Consider the following 13,301-nt stretch of genomic DNA (forward strand, 5'->3'; position numbering starts at 1 on the left):
TTTTTCTTTAAAATCTAGGTCAAAATGTACCTCAGTCTGGAGAATTCTTCATCTCCACAATTAATGTGGGTTCCCAAAGTAATTATCAATTCATTGACATCACTATACTGCCCTGTTTCTCTCTCACACCCAAAATAAATAGACCCATGCACTCATTTTGAGACTTCTTAATGGCAGGAATGGTGTTTCACATGTGAATCTTAAAGCCCTAACACAATACCTGTTGTATGATAGGATGGAGAAAATGATAAGTTAGTTCAACAAAACTTTATTTTGTCCTGACTTTACTGTGTTATTCCTCTCAATCCACGCAGCAACCATATGAGTTAGGGATTATTAATTAGAGAAAAATGAGGTTCAGTGAAATTATTGGGTTAAATTAGTAAATGATAAAACTGAAATTTTCTTCACTAAATGTTTGTTGAATTAGTGAATGATTCAATAAATCAGTACAGGGTGTCAGGTAAATCTTTGCCAGTCTTTACATAGTTAACTATCAGGATAGTATGCACTATATATAGTACTCTTTAAAAACGTTTGAGATATTTTAGTGTTTATTCATCACTACATCAAATTAAATTCATTATCCGTTATTTTGCCGAATTAAACAATGCCCAGGAAATAGTTTCCAAAAAGTAACTTAAATTTACCTACTGAACGACATATTTCACACTGTTTCTTAAGTAACATACCAAGTTTCATTTGTACATGCTTTAATATACTATGAAACTAAATGTTAAAATAACAAAATTTTAAAATTAATGCCGAGTAAAGCAAAGACACATAGATTGTTGTGCTATGTGTCTCCTAAGGTTATTGTTATAAACCTAATTTAAACTTTAATTATTTTGTTGTAAAGCAGGGTCATTGAAAATCCAGGCAATTATTAAAAACAATTTATGGGGATTATTTTTAACAAGAGAAATTCCATTAGTGTACTATGTAGTATCAAATGTCTTTGGTAATCTTTTCATATTTCACGTAGTTACAAGCTTATTCCCTTTTTAGCTGCATTATGAAATGTTAATAACAATACCATTAATTAGTAATACATATTCATTGAAATTTAGTGACTTAAAGACCTGTCTAGCTTCATATTTGTATTGTCCTTTGGGACACATATTCCAGACCTAGCATCACATCCAACCATAGATAGTGAGAATAAGATGATCTAGCTAGCATAATGTTTTTACAAAAAGATGAGGACCAGAAAGTACACACATCCTTTTTCTAACATGACCAAACAAGGAGGATGACCAAGGACTACAGCTCAGTCTTTAGACTCCTAACCCAGTAAATATTTTTTCTATTACAATGAAACCTATTTTCAATTAAACCTATTTTCAATAGTGAAAAGATAGAACAATGATTTGATAAAGACAATTCACTCTACCCTATTGTCTTGTTTTCCTTTCTAAGGTTACTTACTAGCCTTTACTACATTAATGCCACATATCCAGTATATCTATAAATTGATTTGTTTAGTCAAATCTGTTTGAGCAATTAGTTTGACTAATTATATGACTAAATTATTGGTTAACAAGAGCGGCTAGTAAGTTTATGCTAAAATAACTAATCAAACTGGTTGTTGCTTATAAATAAATACATTCAGTGGCTGAGGATATATTTTATTCTTTGTTCTATTGTTTTAGTGCACATTCAGCTTCTGAGTGAGGCCATAGTCAATTGTTAAAGGTTGTAATAAACTCAAGACAATTTTTTTTTTTATACGACATCAAATAATCACTTTGACTTACTTTTCATCTTTCTTCTAGTAACTCTGGCATCATGTTTCCTAAGAAGACAGTGTGTTCTGGATTTCGTTTTTTCACTTCTGGAAGTCATCATGAGGAAGAAAAGTTGGTATCGTTTGCCACCTGGGAACTCAGGACTGGAGGAGACAAAGGGAAATTGGGGTAATAACTCACATGAGAAAGTAAACAGACAAAGAACAGATACAAAAAGTCTGAGAGAAAAAGTATGAAAACAGAATTTGGTGAATGTGAAGTATCACCTATATAATTGTAATAAAAGTTTCACTTAGTTATGCTGCTTTGCTCCAAAGCTTAGAAACAATTTCAACAACTAAAAGATATTTTTGCTTCCATTTAAATGTTGATCTAATCCTATCTGTGTTAAAGAGTCACATCATATGAAGTCAATGCCGAAACAAAGATATGTTACACAAAAGAAACTCATAGCTTCTAGCTAGTGTTTTACTGCTGAAAAATGTCCAGAAATTGTTATCAGTCAATTCTCTCTGCTTCTCTATGGGGCTGCAGCTCCCCCACTTTATTTCAAATGCTCACTTCCCTGGAGATTATGTGACAAATGAGGTTGGGGTGGATAAGAAGTGATTTAACCACCTCTAAAGATTATTTTCTCTGGTGCATCCAAATTGTCTAAAATAATTTTTTCCTAGGAAATAGATTTGGGTTTATTTTATACAGAGGAGGAAATTCTGAAAAAAAAAGAAGAAAAAAGAAGCACATGTCAAAAGATAAAATAGTGCAGCAGAAGGATTCATTGCCTAGGTAACTTTCTTCTTCTCTCATTTTACTTTGCGATAAGTTCTCAATGGACTGATTCATTTAAGCTATGATTTTTATTCATATTTTTAAGCTGTTGGGCCGGATGTTGAAATCTCCCTTGTCACCAGTTAGACTTACTAGTTTTAATGATTTGGGTTTTAAATGAAGGTCATTATATAATATCCTGCATTGCATGCAGATTATAAAGTTCCTGCTAGCTTTACCTTTTAATTAAATTATTCTTTCAAGTGGAATATAGAAGTAGAAAAGTCCATCTTCTTTTTATATTGAAGAGACTCTATAGCCAAACTTTTCATTTATTACTAATGAATATTTAAAATAATGTTCTTGAATAAACGTTGATTGGATCTAAAAGAATTATTTGTTTAATAAATCTCTTTCCCCACCCAGTTCAATTACCTACATTCTGCAGATAATGTAATCCAACATATGACTCTCTTTTTCCCCATACATATATAGAGATATACAGAGATACATATCTATATATCTATCTCCTCTATCTTGTCCTTCATTTTCCGATATCTCTGATACATAGCTAAACAAAAAAAGAAATAAGAGAGATAAGACTTAAGAGTGAATTTGTTGATTAACACTCCAGAAAAAGTGATGAACTACAAGTCAGGGAAAAGGGAAGAGAAAAGTTTACTGGAAGGAACAGAGTGATGGGGGAAGCTCTGTGGGAAAAGCCCATTACCCTGGGTAGGTCTATTCCATCCAGCAGTTCAGCTCTCTAAGATGGGTATCTACCATGAGGGGAGAAGGGGAGAAAGTTACTGACTCTGGTTGGAAGGCGAGCCTAAAATTCACTATCTGGAGTAGTATTTGCCCATCAATGTGCTAAGTCATGGAGAGCCAACTGTGACAGCCAACTTGACAGGGGCATAGGGGAAACTGACAATTCTTGGTTTGGAAAGTGAACCAAAAAAGCCACCAAAATGAATCATGATACCAGGAATAACCCATCCAGTAAGTCACATTTTAGAGTCAAAATTTAAAAATCATCCTGAATAGACCCATTGTCTTAGAAAAGTTGAAGGAAGGCTAAAAGGAGAGTTAGAAAAGTGAATTTCTGGGAGAAAGTAGGACAGCAGGAAAAATCGGTCTTTTTTCTTATCTATTGCCACCTAGAACTGTGTCATAAATCTTGACCAGAAATGTCAGTAGATGACATCTGAATGCTTTTTAAACCTCCCATTGCTGAAGGTTAGTGCTCTAACCTCTCTGGATGGTCTCTGCTATCTAGAATAATAAACAGTTGTTGGGTGGCACCCATAAGTCAATGGCCTGATTAGTCTATCAACTTGCAACGTCCCTGCAACTCTCTTAACTAACACTATCTGCTGAACCATAGGATTGACAGCCTGAGCTTTATTCTAGAAATTGGGTACCTCTGCAACCATTTGATGACTAATGATGCACGGCCCTTTGTTTATTTGCTTTCTCTGAAATCTGATCCTGTTTTTCGTTGCCCCCTTCTAGGTTTGATACAGAACTAATTGTTGGCAGATGTGGCGAGTATTTTGAGCTAAGATATAGTATTTGTTTGCACTGTCTGAGTTTTCAGCCTGAACCAATGTCAGGTCATTGCAGCTGGTTTCTATCAAGGCTCTGTATACCGTAGACCATCCACCTGACAAAACAAGATTTGCTCATGTGACCTTCATCTGAAAGCCTTAAGTACAGGAATTCCACCAAAATAATAGGGAAATTTTGTTGGAAATTACTAATCAAATTAATGAATGCCTTAATTTAATTTTTATTTACATGTAAACGACGATCTTACAATATACAGGAAAATGTGTCCTTTAAAAACATATTCATTAAGATTTATGGTTTAGCTCACCATGAGTACCAATTTTAGGCTTAAAAATTATATTAAATCCTTACTCTCTATATAGGCATCACTCATAAAACAAAGCGTACAAACCACTTTTTAGCCTTCATGAAAAAGAGAGCTCTCACCATCAAAACTACAGTAAACAACATGAGCTGAATCCAGCAAACTAATTTTGTATTAACATTCCTTTCTTTGCTGACAGGGTTTTCACTTTTCCCTTACATGCCAGAATCAGTATGGTGAATTATTTTCATGACCTTCCTCGTTGTTTTAAATAAATAAAAGATTAGCATTTCAGCCACCCTGTTTACATTAAACTACAAATTCCATAAGCCACAGTAGTGTTTGTGTTTTCAACTTTCATGCATTTTTTTCCCATGGGTGCATGAGTTCATTTGATTTGTTCAGACAACCCCAAATATTTTAAGAGTGCTGCACTGTGAAGAAGTATTTATTTGAAGTAGCTGTGGATAATTTGCAAACTCCGTGATAATACAGTGGTCTTTACTAATGAAACAGAAAGGCTTTTATTCTGTAGTCTTCTTGACACTGCAGGAAATAAAGCCTCAAAGAGACCTAAGCTTTTATTAAAATGATTTTATTTTTGGATTTTATCTACTCCTTGGGTTGTCATGCGTCTTACATAATGTGATTCAAAGGCAATTTTACCTGTTTTTATGCCATCTATGTAGTTACAAGATACTTTATAGTGCTGTGGAATAAGAGTTGTCTGAATCTGAAACAGTACATTAAAAGGTATATGGTTAGAAAAGCACAAAGCAAAAGGAATCTCACTTTCAGATTTGGAAACTGTTGCAAATAAATTTATTTGGGAAAGTTCAAGATATCTTACATTACCAAATATAAGGTGATCATGAAATAAGGCAATTCCCCACTTTTTCAAGAGAAGATCCAATCAAAGATTCTTTTTAGTCAATTTGAACACACAAATATTTACGGATGCAAGTGAGGTAGTCAAATGTCTACTTACAATATTAAAATAATTACCTTATTTATGCATATTAAAAACTTATGTAAAATAATTATTAATATTACTTTATTCCACTCTAATTTCATGATTGTTTTTAAAAATCCTTCACTATATCTTTGACCTCAGTCTCTTAGTCATCACTAGGAAAGTTTTAAAGTTTTTAAACAAATTTTTTCCAGAGAATATTATTTTTAGATTCACCTATGATTGTACAGCACTTTTTTCATTCTTGTGTGAATTGTCCCTGGAAAGTATATTGCAAAAGATAAAGAACCCCTGAGCTTAACATTCAGACATATTTTTCATTGTTGTTTTGATCTCCAAACCATAAAGTACATCATTTTTAAACCAGATCCAATACCTATTGAGAAATAAAACTTTGTTAAATTTCCATTTCTTTGTTTATAAAAATCCCATCAGTTAACCTCTAAGGTCATGCAACGATAGCATTGATCTTTAAAAAAATGAAGCGACTTGGCAAAGAGAATGTTGATGTTCAAAATAAGGTAACTGGGAAAGCACCTATAGTGTGAGATATTTTATAAGTGCTTACATGTAAATCAACTAATTTTCTCCTTTAAAAAGATAACGGGGGAGATGGGAATCTCTTCTTATATTCAGGCATGCACAGTGCATTCTTCCTCCAAATCATTCAATTATCCAAGTATTATTTTAGCTACCTAATTACTGCCAAGATGAGTTACTTCAAATTTTGTTTAAATATATATCTATTTATCAAATAGGCAACACATTCTTGTATTTAATACTCAAAAGGTATTTGAAGGTATATGGTGAAAAGTCTCCCACTCATCCCATCTGTCCCATCCAGTTCCCTGTCCTGAAAGCAGCCAATGTTATCAATGTTTGTGTATTATTCCAGAGATATTTTATGTGTATATGAACCAGTATGTATGTATACTATTTTCTGTCCTTGTAAATACTAATTATCACAGTCTGTGCATATTATTCTATACTTCACTCTTTTACTCAGCATTGTATTTTGGAAATAATTTCATTTTATAGGTTGTTTCCAATATCTTGCTGTTACAGATGATACTACAACTAAAAATAATTGACAACAATCTTTTACATATGTTATTTTGCAGGTAAGTGTGTATACCTGTAGAATAAATTTTTGGAGGTACAAATCCTGTGTTGAAAGGTAAAAACATTTGAACATTTGATAGAAATTGCCCTAATGCCTTCCCAATTAAGATTTTTTCCAGTAACAACAATTTTAGTGCCTTTCCCCTCTCCATGGTCTGGTTAAATTCTTTTAAAAGGATTAAATGGTTGCAGCTACATTAAGTGCCCATCAATAGGTGAATGGATAAAGAAGTAGTATATATATACAATGGAATATTACTCAGCCATAAGAAGGATGGACTCTTGCCTTTTTGACAACATGGATGGACCTAGATGGACCTAAGTGAAATAAGTCAAACAAAGACAAATGCTGTATGATTTTACTTACATGTGTAATCTAAAAAACAAATGAACAAACACAACAAAACAGAAACAGAGTTATAAGTACAGAGAACAAACAGGTGGTTGCCGGGGAGTGGGGGCGGGGAGGAAAGAAATAGGTGAGGAAGATTAAGAGGTACAAACTTCCAGTTGTAAAATAGATGAGTCACGGGTATGAAATGTATAGTGCGGAAAATATAGTCAATAACTATGTAATATCTCTGTATAGTGACATATAGTAACTAGACTTATAGTGGTGATCATTTTGAAATGTATAGAAATATCAAATCACTGTGTTATGGAACAGGAACTAACATGGTGTTGTAGGTCAATTATACTTCAAAAAGAAACAAACAAACAGACAAATTCATAGAAAAAGAGATGAGATTTGTGGTCCCCAGAGGTAGGGAGGTGGAGGGAGGGGAATTGGATAAAGCAGTCCAAGTACATACTACCAGTTATAAGGTTAATAATTACTAGAGATGTAATGTACAACATGATAAGTAAAATTAAAATTGCTGTATTTTGTAAATGAAAGTTGTTAACGCTCCTGAGTTCTCACCACAGAGAAAAAAAATGTTTCTATTTCTTTAATTTTGTATCTATATGAGATGATGGATGTTCAGTAAACTTAGTTTGGCAATAATTTCAGAATGTGTGTAAGTTAAATCATTATGCTGTACTTAAACTTATACAGTGCTGTATGTCAATTATATCTCAATAAAACTGTAAGAGAAAAATTAAATTAAATATAATTGAATTGTGGAGATGAAATTGGAGTGAAGTAACCGGGAAAAAAAACACCCATTTCTCTGAATATTTAACAGTTAAGAAATAGCTTGAAGTTATAAGACAACGATGAGATGATCAGGGGGTGCAATGAGCATTGGCCAATAGGATTTTGGTCAATAGTTTACACACAGGGAGAAATAACACTTTGAAAATATGAGTCAGAAAGTGACTAAAGTATCAGGAGTAGATAACCAGCACTGTCCAGGCTTCAAATCTTACTTAATCACTCAGAATAATTTTAGAGTTTTCACATAGGTGACAGCATGTTTTATCATTGATATAATTTCTTAAGGCTTACCAAAGCAACATCTAAGTGACTAAAGATTCAAATTGGCTAATAGCATGAAAAATTTGGAAACATAATTAATCAGAATACTATTTACATCATGAGTTTCATCATCTGTTATAACTCTTGCTGCTAAAGGTAATCTGTTTGAATTTCTACAAGTGTTTTGTTTTTTCTTAATGTTATAATTTAATAGCACAGCTAACATATTATTATATACAGATATCTGCAATTAAGTTACAGAAACTTACACAGCTACTTATTGTTTTTGTTTCCTTTCACCCAAAATATAAATTAAATTCTACACAAATAATTTTCTAATAATTCTTCCTGCTGTGAATATTACTTTAGCCCCATGGTGAACAATAACATTTATACACATATCTTATTCATATTGTTACTTCAGTGAATAAATTTAAACTAGCAGTTGATCAGTTAGGTCTGTCATCATGCACAAACTGTTTATAAGAGTCTACTGCACAATGTTTCTCTAGTCAAAATGGTCTATATGTTTGGAGAAAGTGAAGAAAAGGGAGGAAATATGCTCTTTCCAAGGTGAGGAAATAATCAGTTACCTGACGTATTCATTCCTTATCCAGTTAGTGTAATAAAGACTGTTTCAAAACATGTACAATTTGAAGTCAGATCTTATTATTATAATAGTAAGTGTTCACCAAAGGTATTTTAAGAAACAGACACGAACAAAGAAAGTATAAATCCTGGACAAACCCATCCAACACATGCACTGCTGAGCAGTCTGTAAGTATTGCGGTTACCTCTAGTCTTTCATTGTTTACTTGGCTGAGAGGTTTGGCTCTGCTCCTAGTCTGCAAAGTAAATAGTTCATCAGGGTCTCTGATAAGTGCTATGAAACCTCCAAGTCACCAGCTTCCACTCCCACCTGACACGGCTCTGCCTTAGCTTTCAGCAACAAAGACTTGCTACCTGAAAGCTCCAACTTTGCTCTTTCTCTCCCAGGTACCCACTCTGAACCTTGTAGCTCTTTCCTACTAGTGACAGGGATCTGAACTTGTGTCCAGAACATCGAAGTGGAACTGTGGGCTATATACTTCCTTCCGGTTCAGGACCAATGGTGGCTGGTCATTCTCACCTGGTCTCTGGTTTTGATTCTATTCCAATTGCCTGCTAGGGCTGTAGGTTCTTCAACTGGCCCTCAGGCCATTACTAGTTTCTTTAACTTCTGGGTCTTGATCACATTTTAGAAATGCTTCACATAATCTTCTGCGATTGGTTCACTCACCCAATGTTGAGACATTTTGCCACTGCTTAGAAATCACATTGCCATGCCCCATCAACTAATCTTCGGTTAAGACTCTTCAACATCAAGCCTACATTTGAGTTGAATTTTTCTGCATTAATTTTGACGTGTGGTTTGAACTGTTCCAATCCTTTGTGTCTGTTGGCTTTCCCCAATGCCTGGTCTTAAGAGCCTTAGGCAACTTCTCTTTGAACAGAAGCTTTTAAGAAGCCGGGGGGCCATGGCAGCAAAAAATATGAGTGGTCTCTGCCTAAATACTTACATCCTATAGACTTCCACACTAATCAGTCATGGAATACAATCTATCCTAGAAATTAAACACTGCATATATGCATCCCAGTTAATCTGTCCATTCTATGCTGTAAGCCAGTAACTCCAATTCTGGGATTACTGTGGTGGATTCTTATATGCTATAAACTTCCCACTTTCTGGAGCTATACCCCAATGGACAATTCCAGAGTTTGAGAACTTAGCCCCCAGGAAAGGTCCTTGTTTGTAGAGGAAGTGGAATGACCTCTAGATATAGGGGCATAAAACTTTTGGACTGAAGAATACACATCACAGACCTCTGTAAGATCAGAATGGACAGATCTGAGAGGATAGTTAAGTGGCTGCTAAAGGAATTCCTCAACCATCTTGCTAAAGAAGACATTAGGCAAAAAGCCTCTGTTAGCTTAGTTAGTCCATTGGGAGCTGTCTTGGCCTTTGCTCTAAGATTGATCCTTTACCTTTATTCCCTTTTTTTCCCTTAGGTATCCTTCTCAGTCAGACCAACGTCCCTGCTCTCTTTGTTCTATCCCTGATTTTCTATTTTATCTCTCTTATATAAGTTCTGCTTGTTATTTTCCTTTTGTGAGTAGCCTCAGCCTATCCATACAAACTAAAATTGCAGTTTCCACCTCTGGTTGCCTGGCTCTCAACCAAATCTGCTACTTCTGATTATTGTAGGTAATTGTAACACCTACAACAGACCTTGGCTACACCCCTCACATCAACTCTGACTTGGCCAAAACTTTCTGGGCATTTAGGATAGTAGGGATGTATTATTACATATATACATTATACATAATATACATATATACATATATGTATATACATATATATGTATACATATATATGTGTATACATATATATGTATATACATATATACATATATATACATATATACATAATACATATGTATTATTATATATACATTACATATATACATACATATATATACAAAATATACCTCTATATTTGGAGGTAATTTAACCTACTGATGGCAATAAGCATATTCAAGGAAAAATAAAATTTTGTCAGATATCTTAGTTTTTTTTTTTAAGCTACCATTTTGTTCAGATGATTCCTTAGTTCCAGTTTTTTTTTTTGTTTCAAATTAATAATTCTCTCATTCGACCGTATTATTTTAATGCAGCAGAAGCCATAGTTTTCAGGATATGGAACAATTATATGAAACTAAGTTCTTCAGGAAAATCAAATATTTTGATTGTTTTTCGTAACTATGTAGAGAATGTGAGGCTTAGACTTTAAAAAGCAAAATGTAGAGTTGTTTGTATAGCAATCAATAGAAATTAAGAATTCTCAACCCTTTTCATTCTTTTTCCTTTTCTCTTTGATGAAATTGTTAGGTTAGAAGCTCCACTATGAATAAGAAGACATTCTGAGCATTCAGAGGACTGACCTACTAGACACTTTTTTCCTTTGCTGTTTGGTCCAGGGTCCATAAAAAATTGATGTTCTCTTCTCAGGTAACATGCTTATTTTTATCTACATGAAACTCATTGATCTCCTTCCAATTTGGTGTTAGCCTCTTTATTCCACTATCATTCCCGAGGTAACAAATGATATTTTCATAGGCATGGCTAGTAATCAATACAGACAAGCTCTGCTCATTGATCTGAGGAAGACTTTGATCTAGAAAATCACCAATTATGGCTATTTAAAGTAGATTCAATTGGATTAGGTAGAACAAAAAAGAACTGAAATGTACAGTATTTAATAGTTTTAAAACCTAGAAAGACATAAAGTTAAATATAAGTCCTCTTAATGAATAAGGGTTAATTTTCATTCTTTCAATTTTAAATGAAGATTTTCCTGCACATTCCACTTTATTTCTGAATTTTTTATGTCTGTATAATGTGATACTCTTATAAGGGACATCCTAGGTACTAGGTAATTGACGATTTGCAGTGAGTTTCTGACAACCTTCAAATCCTAATTAATAAAAATAGATTCAGCTTAAATATTGATATGCTAAGCATTAGTCTTATTTTAACTGAAAAAGGTGGACTTCTGGTCCCAGCAAATTAAGTCTTTAATGGTATGCAGGCTACCTGGTTGATTGATCTATTACATTTTCGAGTGGAACTTGGAGTTACTATTATTTTCAGGCTATGGCCAAATACGAATTCGAAATGAGAATGTGGATTGTTTCTTGCCTACATAAGACTAATTATTCCCCAGAGTACAATCTATATTACTTAATGTACAGTGGCCTATACTGCTTCTGAAGACCATGAATCATGAAATATACTGAAAGTAAAAGGTAGAGAGCCCAGCTGTGTTTTCCCCTCTGTCTCCTCCTGTGTGCAAGGAGTCCTGAATTCTGGCAGAAGATATATCCTAAAAGGCATTTAATTTGTGGTTTACAATGCAGGTTATATAGGAGAGAGACCTGGATTCTGATCCCAACTCAACTCATCTCAACTTAATTTGCTGCCTATGCAGCTTGAAAGATTATTTAAACTCTTTTTCTCTAGTTTCCTTGTTCATAATAATAGTAGCCATCTCATAGGTTTTGAGACTTAAAGAAATTAATACTTAATAATAACAATACTTAATGCTTATAATTATTTATTCAGCAGTTACTATGTGGTGAGTAAAGTTCTAAACCCTTTAAATTATTTAATCCCCTCGACAACCCTATGAATGACATACCCTTTCTCTCTCCATTTTATAGATAAGGAAATAACCATAGAGAGTTTAAAGTTTTCTGCACAAAGTCATAAGCTAGTAAATTGTCAAGTGATTACTAAAATACAAATAGTTTCATCTCAGAGCCTGTCCTCCTAATCATTACTAGATGCACGCAGATATTTAGGACAGGAAGTAGCACATAGTAAGCTCTTAATATATGAAGAATACTGAATGTTAACAAATGTAAATAATACATGCCCCAAATTTCAGAAACTATTTCAACGTTCAGATTTAAATAAAAATAGCTTCACACCTAGCTTTAAAACAATTTCTTATTTCTGTAGGTTTAGAATCCTGCAGAAAAGTCCAGAGGCTTCTCTCCTTTTAGTGCTTACTATGGGCATTTAATTTGTAAGTTAGGTTCTTTGTCTTTGATGCTCTTAACCATCTCCATCCGCCATCCACTTCTTCCTTCTTGTCTGTTTTCTTCCCTAGATATCTACTTTCTTTCTAATCTTTGCGTTTTAGAGTTCAGCTAATTTTTGATAAAGTGTTAGGGGGGCATCTGTTTATTTTCATTCCCAGCATTCATTCACCTGTTTTTTTTTTTGTTTTTTTTTTTAACCTCGGCCTAATTCCATCTGAGAGAATATCCTCTCACCCTCTCTTAGTTTCTGGGCTTCTTTAGTTGGGTTGACCACACTCCAGTCTCCAAGAATGACTTTGTGACATGTCAGGGTAGATACATTACCCAGGTCAGGTCAGTGGGAGGTTCAGGGATGGGTATATGAACTAATCACAGCCAATGAGATATTGTTGGAATATCTGGAAACAAAGTAGTTTGATTTTTTTCTTTTACTGGGCTTGAAGTTGTGAGGACATAAAATATGGAGCTGCTATGCCATGTGTAACCATCAGAGGGATGCTTCTCTGAGACTGGAGTCAAGAGAGCAGTAGAAATAGATAAACACAGCCCTGGTGGTATCAAGCTGTGGTTAACATCTCCTATAGACATTTCCATAGTGTGATCCAATAAGTTCTCCTTTTGCTTAAGCCAGGTGAATTAAGTTTTCTTTCACTTACAACTGAAAGAGTTTTAACTGAGACAGTTTCTTGATGCTTTAATAGAATATTTTTTAAGACTCAAAAGGATAAAGTTATAATATTGGTATGTTAGT

General features: G+C 33.9%; 1 protein-coding gene across 16 annotated transcripts in view; it reads right to left on the minus strand.

Moving 5' to 3' along the window:
* The window catches only part of LOC307192094 (uncharacterized protein), an 868,937-nt gene that overhangs the window by 838,317 nt on the left and 17,319 nt on the right, over window positions 1–13,301 (minus strand). For all 16 annotated transcript variants that reach the window (XM_079932631.1, XM_079932629.1, XM_079932628.1 and 13 more), the window contains one exon: window positions 1,758–1,891. The gene's annotated coding sequence lies outside the window, so the exon portion shown is untranslated. The remainder of the gene's footprint in view (window positions 1–1,757; window positions 1,892–13,301) is intronic.

Source organism: Stenella coeruleoalba, assembly GCF_951394435.1.
Source record: "Stenella coeruleoalba genome assembly, chromosome: 9".
Lineage (NCBI taxonomy): Eukaryota > Metazoa > Chordata > Mammalia > Artiodactyla > Delphinidae > Stenella > Stenella coeruleoalba.